This window comes from Aulonocara stuartgranti, assembly GCF_965226115.1.
Source record: "Aulonocara stuartgranti genome assembly, chromosome: 1".
Lineage (NCBI taxonomy): Eukaryota > Metazoa > Chordata > Actinopteri > Cichliformes > Cichlidae > Aulonocara > Aulonocara stuartgranti.
The window spans coordinates 38606338-38615984 of record NC_138939.1 but is presented as its reverse complement, the minus strand read 5'-3'; the positions used below and the strand labels follow the sequence as shown (position 1 = coordinate 38615984).

The following is a 9647-nucleotide window of genomic DNA, read 5'->3' as shown; positions in this document are numbered from 1 at the left end:
TTGAGCTCTTTCTCTCATTTTGCATCAGCTGCAGCCACACAGCCTTATAGCCACATGTTACAGACCTGTTGCTATTTCTTTTTTCCATTTTCAGATAAATATGGTGTTTAATTTATTTGCAATAAATTTCAATCTGTTTTAGTCCCATTTGAAATTGGTTATATGTCCATCTATCTTTGCTCCTGACTCCAAATGTTTCTGTGTCCAGGAAAGACTAAAGGTTTTGTTTACTACTCAAACAGCAGTTCTAAATCTGTATCTAATGACATTTAGCTTTATTATGTATCTACACACCGAAATTGATTTGCATGAACACACAAAACAAAACAAACCCTGGTTTACCGATCAAAGATGTCACGCTTCATGTGCATGTGCTGTCAGGAATTAGATAACAGGTGATAACTCTGACAACAGCTTCCAGCACACCCTCCAGCACCCCCGACAGGGACATTTGAATAAACCCTCATAATTGCAGGATGCAGGTCTAGGGGTGGTTTTGTGTCCGTGAACAAGAGCGGCTTTAATTTGAGCTCTGCCACGCCAGCATGGATTCCTGAGCCTTAAATCACACCACAGTGACGCTGTCGTGTGCTGAATACAAGATAAAAAGAAATCGCACCAAGCTTCAAAGCCTGACATTTAGTTGCAGTGGCTCCTTGATGAGGCCTTGATGGATCTGTGTTTGTTTCAGTTAGCCACATGGATAATGCAAGAGATTCTTCCTCAGGCTCATCTACTCCTGACACTGGCTTCTCAACTGTTGAATTATTATATGACAGCAGTCATAGTGGAAACTTTAATGTAGCAGATTCAACACTTTAAGTTGCTGTGACTTGAATATAAAGACATACAAAAGACTTTGATTTGTTTTGTGTGTCTAAAGTAACTTGTGAGTCTCTCCATCGATGCAGATGAGAAGGGCTTTCTGCGTGAGTATCAGCAGATCAGCTGCAGCGCACAGGAAGGTAAAAGCTTTATTTCAAAAGTGTATCTCCCGTCTGATCTAAATGTTGCTCTCTCTTGCTGTCCGGTCACATCTGCCTGATGACTTTTGACCCCGTCGGGAATTCAGTCAACCCACCCAGCATCATTACTTTACCACAATTTGCTCACCTAAAGTAACCACCTAGAGACAAAACTGAAACAATGGACAGTCTTCAGGTCACATGGGAACATTGTAAATCTCAGTTAGTCTATCTCAGCAGCAGACAATCCATCCTGCGGGTGCCTTCATGAAAGCTGGCCAGCTGATGAAGCTGCTGGCTGGATATGTGTGATGCAATAAGAAGAGACAGAGAGGAGATTGGTTTGTCCAGCACTGCCACATTGATGGATGCAGAGGAAACCTGGAAGACCACACACACATACAAAGACACAGCCTCAGCACATTGCATCTATATTTAACCATTATAAAATGAGATGAGGTGATACATTTCAATTCACATAAAGCCATAATCACATCACAATCTCATCTTAGCTTCTTTTCACAGGACATGTGTGGTAGTGGAGCATTTAAGTTACTTTTCTGTCCCTTTATATCATTTGCTCAGGGTATTATTGCAAAATTATGGCATCTTAAATATGTAACAATTTCTGCTTTTAACACTGAAATTCAATCACAAAAATATAATAAAAGTTTTTTGTTCTTTTAATCCAGTTTTGCTGAGGTAGCAGCATAATGATCTTGCCACTTGTTGTGTTAAAGCAGGTTCTCCAAACTTAGGGGGATGCATGGGGATAGTGCTGGAGGGTTCTTATTAATGCAGTGCTATGTTTGTTAACTGGTTATCGTGATCGTGGCTCAAAGAGTTGGCAGTTCGTCTTGTAACCGGAAGGTTGCCGGTTCGAGCCCCGGCTCAGACAGTTTCGGTCGTTGTGTCCTTGGGCAAGGACCTTCACCTACCGCCTACTGGTGTTAGCCAGAGTGGCCGATGGTGCGATATGGCAGCCTCGCTTGTGTCAGTCTGCCCCAGGGCAGCTGTGGCTACAACTGTAGCTGCCTCCACCAGTGTGTGAATGTGAGAGTGAATTTGTAAAGCACTTTGAGGGCCCCTCAAAGCGCTATATAAATGCAATCCCTTATTATCCAACATACCTGCAACTTTTCATTTATTCTGTCATAACCATGATAACAAATACCACCATTCAGCATTAATTTATTTTTAAGTTTGTTTGTTTTGTTTTTTTAGTTTTATCTTCTTTGTCAGTAGATATGAAAATAATTCAAAACAACTCCAGACAAAAAAGTGAAATCTATTAAAGTTTGATGTTGGAAAACTTTGTGTGTAAACTGCTGAGTAAAGACAAGGTGAGGCTTTTATGCTCTCTGCAGTTTTAATTATGGGCAGATTTTTCATAGAAATGTAAAATACACATAGGAAGCCACGCCCGACTGACCGATCAGTTTCTTATTTACTGGCTATGACTTTTCAGGGCTATAGATGAAAGATACATCTGTGTTTTGGTTTTCCTATCATAATCAGAATCAGAATCAGAATCAGAATACTTTATTGATCCCTGGGGGAAATTATTTTTTGTTACACTGCTCCATTTTAAACCAACATTAAGACAAGACAGACAATACGCTAACTAAGAATAGTACAATATATACATATATATACATACATACATACATAAGTCACTTATAAATAAATATTTGGAAAAGAAACATGTGTAGTTGTAGCAGCAAACAGTGTGTTAAGTGGATGCGTTGTACAGGGAGATGGCCACAGGCAGGAATGATTTCCTGTGTCGTTCAGTGGTGCTTTTCGGTAATCTCAGTCTCTCACTGAACGAGCTCCTGTGACTGACCAACATGTCATGGAGTGGGTGGGAGGTGTTATCCAACATTGTCTTTATCTTGGACAGCATCCGCCTCTCCGACACCACCTTGAGGGAGTCCAGCTCCATCCCCACAACATTGCTGGCCTTACGGATCAGTTTATTAAGTCTGTTGGCATCTGCGACCCTCAGCCTGCTCCCCCAGCATGCAACAGCATAGAGGATCGCACTGGCCACCACAGACTCATAGAAAATCCTCAGCATTTTCTGGCAGATGTTGAAGGACCTCAGTCGCCTCAAAAAATAGAGACGACTCTGGCCCTTCCTGTAAAGTGCTGTGGTGTTTTTAGCCCAGTCCAGTTTATTGTCAATGTGTACTCCAAGGTATTTATAGTCCTCCACAATGTCAACACTGACCCCCTGGATTGAAACAGGGGTCAAGTGTTTCCTGGTCTTCCTGAAGTCCATGATCAGTTCCTTGGTCTTTGCCACGTTGAGCTGCAGATGATTCTGCTCACACCACGTGACAAAGGAGTCGACCACAGCCCGGTACTCTGTCTCATCATCCCTGCTGATGCATCCAACCACCGCAGAGTCATCAGAAAACTTCTGAAGATGGCAGGTCTCTGTGCAGTGGCTGAAGTCTGTGGTGTAGAGGGTGAAGAGGAAGGGGGAGAGGACAGTCCCCTGTGGTGCCCCTGTGTTGCTAATCACCTTGTCAGACACACACTGTGGGAGACGTACATATTGTGGTCTTCCTGTCAGGTAATCAACAATCCAGGACACCAGAGAAGCATCCACCTGCATCGCTGCTAACTTATCACCCAGGAGGGTCGGCCTGATGGTGTTGAAAGCACTGGAAAAGTCAAAAAACATGACCCTCACAGTGCTCGCCGGCTGGTCCAGATGGGTGTAGACACGATTGAGCAGGTAGATGATGGCGTCCTCTGTTCCGAGACGAGGCTGATAAGCGAACTGAAGGGGATCCAGATGTGGTCTTACTATGGGTCGCAGCTGGTCCAGGATGAGCCTTTCCAGGGTCTTCATGATGTGGGAGGTCAGTGCCACGGGCCTGTAATCCTGGGGGCCACTGGGACGAGGCGTCTTTGGTACAGGGACGAGGCATGATGTCTTCCACATCACCGGGACCCTCTGCAGACTCAGACTCAGCATAAACAGTTTATGAAAGACTCCACACAGCTGGGGGGCACAGGCCTTGAGGACAAGGGGACTCACTCCGTCTGGTCCAGCAGACTTGCCTGAGTGAAGTCTCCTCATTTGCATCTCAACCTGGTATTGAGTGAAGGTGATGGGTGGGGGAGGGGTGTCAGGAATCTCACAGGAGGCAACATGTGAAGAGAGGCTGGCACAGTGGTGTGGCTCTGGATTCCAGGCTGACTGCAGGTGAGGTTGTGGGGGTAGGAGCAGACACTGTGGTGTCGAATCTATTGAAAAACAGATTCAACTCGTCGGCTCTATTCTCACCTCCCTCAGCTCCCCTGCTGTTGGTTGGCCTGAATCCAGTGATGGTCTTCATGCCCCTCCACACCTCTCTCATGCTGTTCTGCTGGAGTTTCCACTCCAGCTTCCTCCTGTAATTGTCCTTAGCCTCTCTGATCTTGTCCTTTAGTAACACCTGGATCTTCCTCACCTCCTCTTTGTTGCCCCCTCTGAAAGCCCTCTTCTTGTTGTTGAGGAGGGCTTTGATGTCCTTAGTCACCCACGGCTTGTTATTTGGGTAACAATGAACAGTCTGAGCTGGAACAATGGAGTCGGTGCAGAAAGTTATGTAGTCTGTGATACACTCAGTAAGCCCATTGATGTCCTCGGCGTGAGGCTCACAGAGTGTTTCCCAGTCGGTCACCTCGAAACAGCCCTGTAGTTCCGCTATTGCCTCCTCTGACCACCTCCTAACAGTCCTGGTGGTCACAGGTTCCCTCCTCACAATTGGCACATAGCGGGGGGTGAGGTGAATCAGGTTATGATCTGACCTACCAAGTGGGGGGAGGGAGGAGGAGCTGTATGCATTCTTGACGTTAGCATACAGTAAGTCTAAAGTTTTCTCTCCCCTGGTGGGACAGTCCACATATTGTTTGAATGTTGGTAGTGTATTGTCCAGTGATACATGGTTGAAGTCACCCGAGATCACAATAAAGGCACTGGGTAAGCACACTGGGTACAGCTGCTGGGCTACTTATAGCCTCTATTACATGTTTCACTATTTTATTTTTTAATATTCTAATCTTCTTTTTTGTAAAATATGGTGTAAAATATGATGCTTTACTGCAATGAATGTTCATACCATTAGGTCACTAAGTTGACACAATTACTCTGGTTTTGCCTTTCTGTACCACCATAGTGGTCTTTAAATCGACCGATCAATATGTAATCAAAGCACAGCTAGTGTTCAATAGGTTTTCGAAGAGTTTTCTTAACTGCCTTAACGGTTCAGTCTGAACCCTTGGACATCAGCACATGTATCATCCTTTGATACTCTGCTTGTCAGAGTCTATGGGAGTCTTTCACTGCAGTTTTGTGTTTCAGAAATGAAAATTAGGCTATACTGAACCGAGGTAATGTTGCTAACTTGGCCACTGAACCATTTTTACGTTACACTGAAAAAAAGGGACTGGCCATCTCTTGGATTTATGTAAGCATCTTGCATGCATTTAACACAATTGCCTCATGTTTTAAAGTTAAATGTAACTATATAGTGTAAAAACTACATGATATGCAGAAAGGGTGTATTAAATTGTTCATATCATGTTCAGGTGAAGTAAGTCAATAAGATAGCAACGTTAAATCTCGTGAAACCACGCGTGATTTCATCTCGCGGGCTTTGGATCGTGGTTTAAAAAAGGCATCCATCTCAGTCAAGTCGAGCAGCCAACTCTACGTTTTTGGTATGTCTTGATTTTTTGAATTCATTTTTACCATATTTCAGCCAAATGTAGTTAAACGTCTAGAGTGTCGCCATGTAACATGCTAAAAAAGAGCCGTTAGCTTATTTGCTGTTTTATCTGTTGTCAAAGAATTGGCGCTTTTTCATTTGAATTTGTCTTTGGCACAAGAGCCGTAATATCACATTAAACCTAATTACGAGGCACTCATAACATAATTTGGTTTTCTGTGTGAATAGATTTGTCAACTGACTCTTCAGTTACATTGTGTATTTACTGCACCGTGGTGTTAGTGAGATTTTGGACATTGAACAGCTTTAGCTAATATCATCAGCGGCATTATGCTAGCTTACATCCCTACCCCTCCTGCCCTCACCTGCTGTCCTTTTGTTTTTGTTTTTTTTGCTGCACATTGAGAGATGACCTCTATTCTGCATTTCACCAGGAGTCAGCTGATGGATTGTGGGTTCAAGGTGTTATGGTAAGAAAGTATATTCTATTTTCGTTTCTGTAACTTAATTATAATAGGTTTTTTATAATTATTAGGTGCATGCATACTCACCCTATTAATACAACTGAGAGATCCAAAATAGAATAGAATAGAATAGAATTCAACTTTATTGTCATTGCACATGCACAGGTACAGGGCAACGAAATGCAGTTTGCATCCATCCAGAAGTGCTTTAGTGATATAGATATATTACAATATATATTAGCAATAATATAGATATGTGAGTATATTACAGAAATGGGTCTATTATGGTATGTTATAATGTACACGGTATGAAGTATGTTGTGAATATTCTATAACTATAAGTATGTACAGGCTGTAGTGAGTACAAGCTATGTACAGGATATGAACAGGATATAAATATGAAAAACTATACAGAATATGAAATAAATAACTTTACAGAATCTGGGATATACAGCTATACAGAAATGGGAACTATGCAAGTTGTAAACAGTTGTAGGATTAAAGATTATCGAATGTACAGAATGATTATTTACACAAAATCTGCCATAGGTTTAACTTATACCTGTATGTATTGCCAGAAAGGTGATTACTGGACTCGCATTAATGCACACTTGAACTGAAATGAGGTTGTAACTTGTGGGTTGTTGGGTTGCAAATCAGAAACAAACATCTTTGGATTTTTTTTAATCCCATAAGATCTGGAAACACAGTTTTTATTCAACAAAACATTACTGATTAACCAAGCACAGTGCCTGCTGTTATTTCAAAATAATTTTATGTCATTTCAGATAAAATGCAGCATTCCAGTGCATCCCAACCATGCCTTTACAGTCAAGGTTTCTGACGGAGCTGAGTTTTTCTCTGACAGTCTGCTGAAAGTGTTTGCAAAGTGATCGGGGGAACAGGGCACAAAGCTAAAGGATGTAGCTGCCATGATGACAGTAAGAACTTTAAAATTCTTTAACTACAAAGTGTATATGTATTGCATTAGGTCAGTAAAAGATTTTTATGCTACATCCATTGAAACAGTCAACTATTACCTGTGAGTAATGATTCCACTAAAATGATGCCATAATTTTCGTCATGCATTTACTGGCCCACTGAGGAAAAAATTATCTTTTTTTAAAAATAAATGTTCTGGAAACTATATATCCATAAAGTTGATGTCAAACAGGAACGTTTGATATTGCTTTGTAGATGCTGGTGTTGCATGTTGACTGGTTTAAAAAGTCAAGAGTTTTTGTCTGGGATCATTTTCTTCTGTGCTACTGAAAAGTTCACAAATCTCTGTTTTCTTTGTTATAATAGTCAAGGATGACATTAATGCTCGGAGTCCCTCATCAAAGTGCTCCGCATCTGTGTGAAAGACAATTGCAACATCTTGGTGCAGGAGTTCATGGTGAGTGTTTTATGAGTAGATTGTGGCTTTGCAACATTTAAAAATGCATTTAGTTATCCACTTGATCCTCATTGGACTGGTTAGGACCAGTAGTCCTCTTTAATAATTTGAAGTTCACATGAGGCCTGGTAGTGAACTCGGCCGCCGGCCCTTGAGGCCCCATCCCCACCCCTGTATCAGTGTGAAAAAACTTTAAATTTGTCATTCTAATGAACAAAGGAAAATCCCACCAATATTTATATTAGCTTTTGTTTGAAAAAATGACCAACAGCTAACCAAATTGTGGGGCTGAAAGTCTAAATTCTAACATCTTCTGAGTGACATAACCTGGATTTCTGATGGGCCGGTGTCTTTCTAACAAAAACTAATGTAAAGCATTTGAAATTATTATGTTTTTCACCCTCTCTTAGAAACTCTGTTAGACCATGAATGGCAGCATGGCAGGCCACTCTTTGGCTATAGCTATTTACTATGTTGCTTGCATTGGTTTAAATTACTCTAACATTAGAACTGGTAGATTCAAAAGAGATGAGTTTAAAAAGGAATCTTAAAGAAATGTTTTGTGTTTAACCAGGACTTGACTGAGGCCACTGCACAGATTGAGAAAACCACAATGAACATCTGTCTCCAGAGGATGCGGCAGGCAATGACTTTTCTGATGTTGTTCTTCAAGATCTGGATAACGTGACCTTTGCAGTAGCCATGCTGTTTGGACCTTTTTTATTCCTTCAACATGAGTTACCCATCACAACTCTGCTACACTTTTGAGGTGATTCAATGGGTGGTAATGGAGTTGGATGCAACTCAGCTCTCAAGAAAAGCTCACAACTAAGACAAAACTGCTCCTGCAACGAAGCTCACTGTTATGCATGTGAGGTGACCAGCTCTAGGTGAGAGGACATTTAAATCTCACACTTGTTCTGCTGCATTTTTGAAGCTCAATTCCAGGAACGGATCGCAGGGTTCATTTTTATATACTCTGCAACTGCCATGAGGACGAGCCGTTTTTTGTTGTTGTTTGTTTTTCCTTTTGCTCTGTACAAGTTCTGTTTGTCTGTTTGGCAGCATTTTTAAATTTCTCTTTGTATTTTTTCTTTCTTTTACTAGTGAAGAGATGTAGCGTGAACAGTTATACAGTCTAAATATCCCATATGGGTCGTGTGAAATGGTATTTTCAGTTTCATTCAGTTGAAGTAAAGAACGTTGAATATTTCTAAGTGTGCTGTTTTGAACCAAGATGTCACAGTATGATCAGTGCTGTAATTTTTGACAGTCACTGTATCAATGTTATTTTTGCGTCTCTTGAATAAAGTTTTTGACCTGCAAGTGCTAATTTCTTTAGTTATTGGGGTAAAATGGGTAGTGTTAATAGGAAGGTGTTTGCCAATTCAGTAACCTAATTTAATGTTAATGGAAACTAACATTACCTCAAATTGTTTAGTTATAATTGTTGTTTAACTGAATCTTGACGTTAGAGGCCTTAAATAGAATGTTTTGATTTGTTCTTTCCCAACATTTTTCAAAAGAAACAGTCCAATTTCTTTGCTGTGATTGATTCCAGAGAACACGGAAGAACTGACATTATTTAACTGTTGATTTATATAGATTCAGTAGAGGAGTAATGTCAGTTTAATTCTTTACCTACTGCAGTGAAATTAGACCTTTTGTTTTGAAAGGTTACTGGTGGATGCCAGCAACCATCTTGGAAGAGAACAATACAATCTGTTATAAGGCCTCCATTTGAAAATTGTGTATTTGATACTAGAATATAATAGCAAAATGTAATTTGAAGATAACATGTAGTATTTAAGTGACCAAGTAGTATTGGGTAAAAGTTATTGAATGGTGTTGGGATAACGTGAGAAAATTGTGAAGGATTAAAATATTCCAAGAGCTCAAATTACTTCATCAAAACATGTTTAAGTCACATTTTATCAACACAAATTGCACAAGTTTATTGAACATGAATAAATTGTGTTAATTTAACTCAATTGTTTAAGTTGCTGCCAAAGCAAAACATCTGTGTGCAACAAATGTCCACCATTGAATTAAGTAAATCCAACAACATATTTTTTTCAGTGTACTTTGCTTA

The 9647-nt window shown here is 40.6% G+C and overlaps 1 long non-coding RNA gene across 3 annotated transcripts; it reads left to right on the top strand.

Annotated features, from left to right (window-relative positions):
• Positions 1-5397: 5397 nt before the first annotated feature.
• On the top strand, positions 5398-8767 carry LOC309701943. 3 transcript variants are annotated; one of them, XR_014275313.1, is made up of 5 exons: positions 5398-5431; positions 5553-6162; positions 6945-7097; positions 7465-7555; positions 8130-8767. It is a non-coding gene; the product is annotated as an uncharacterized lncRNA (long non-coding RNA). The 3 variants fall into 3 exon arrangements; XR_014275314.1 differs by having other exon boundaries at positions 5403-6162; positions 7470-7555; XR_014275315.1 differs by having other exon boundaries at positions 5403-6162.
• Positions 8768-9647: the final 880 nt, after the last annotated feature.